This window comes from Arachis ipaensis, chromosome B09, assembly GCF_000816755.2.
Source record: "Arachis ipaensis cultivar K30076 chromosome B09, Araip1.1, whole genome shotgun sequence".
In the NCBI taxonomy this organism is placed as follows: Eukaryota; Viridiplantae; Streptophyta; class Magnoliopsida; order Fabales; family Fabaceae; genus Arachis; species Arachis ipaensis.
In genome coordinates, this window is record NC_029793.2 from 19,886,370 (window position 1) to 19,887,666 (window position 1,297).

The window sequence follows — 1,297 nt, forward strand, 5'->3', positions numbered from 1 at the left end:
ACATAGAAAATAAATTCTATATGACTTATTATTATTTGTCCATATCTTAATAATATCGTCCAATCAAAGCAAAACACCTTCAAAAATAATTGAAAGAGCGGAACATATAAAAATATCTCAAAACACATAATATCTGCTCTTACTCGTTGCTCAAAATTTCCCATGTAATCGGCCGGGATTTCCCAAATGACCTTCAATATATACAGAATTACTAAAAAAAAAATAGAATATATATATATAAGACAGAGATAACTGATAAGTAAAACAAAATCAGAATACTTCGAAGCTTAATTGAGTTACATTGATAGAGATGACAAAGGTACATAATCTATCTATATATATACAACAGCCAAAAGCTTCAAGTACAAAAACAAAAGAACAGTAATCATATTTACAAAAATATCCTGCATGATCAGCTGAGCCTTTTTTATTTTATGTAGACGACTCTCATATTTACTTACTTATATAATATATATACATATATGTCATACAATTAATTATTAATAATTAATAATTAACAAGATCCTAGTAAAGATGGAAATTGTTGTAGTATGTACAAAAACGTAATCCCTCTGTATAGTTGCGTAACGATGTTTCAGATTATTAAATCATCTCACTTCCTCTCTCTCAACAATGATCCAAAGCACTCATAATCACCCTGCAAATCACATGCACAAGGAAGTTAGACAACAAAGCGCATGAAAAGTAAAGAAGCTAAGGTCTTATGTCTATTTCATCAAAATAAAATTAGAAAACAACTCATTATTGTTCATACTTGTATAGAAGCAGAGCTGTCCACTGCTGCATTCGCCGACGTTTTCCTCCTCGTGAATTTCTTGAAATCCACACCCGGCGTATCAGCTGCGGAGCATTTTGTTTTTTTTTCCAAAATTAGTAAAACAGAAAAAGAAAAAGGACATGAAGAACAGGTATCGTTTGTAACTGTATATTGATCTTCGATGCGGTGCATTCATCACCTGAAGAACACACCAATTATGGTTTATCAACTTTGATTAAGGTTTAACTTTCTTGAGTGACATTTTTCTTCATCAATGGAATAATGAAGGCACAAGTTTTTTATCCAAAAAGTAAGGGATGTATATAGTGAGAGATGTGGCTATACAGTGAGGACTGAGGAGATTAAAATACAGAACTATCAATTATTTATAAAAAAGTTTAGGGCCAACAACTTTATTAAATTTTTGTCAATATGTAATCAATAAAAAAAAAAAATAATCCTACATTATTAAATGAAATCTCACACTATTAAAAACATCATTAATAACTACTTGATACT

General features: G+C 30.0%; 1 long non-coding RNA gene across 1 annotated transcript; it reads right to left on the reverse strand.

Moving 5' to 3' along the window:
• On the reverse strand, positions 277-943 carry LOC110266685. The gene is made up of 2 exons (XR_002354167.1): positions 776-943; positions 277-658 (listed from the first exon to the last, which is right to left on the reverse strand). It is a non-coding gene; the product is annotated as an uncharacterized LOC110266685 (long non-coding RNA).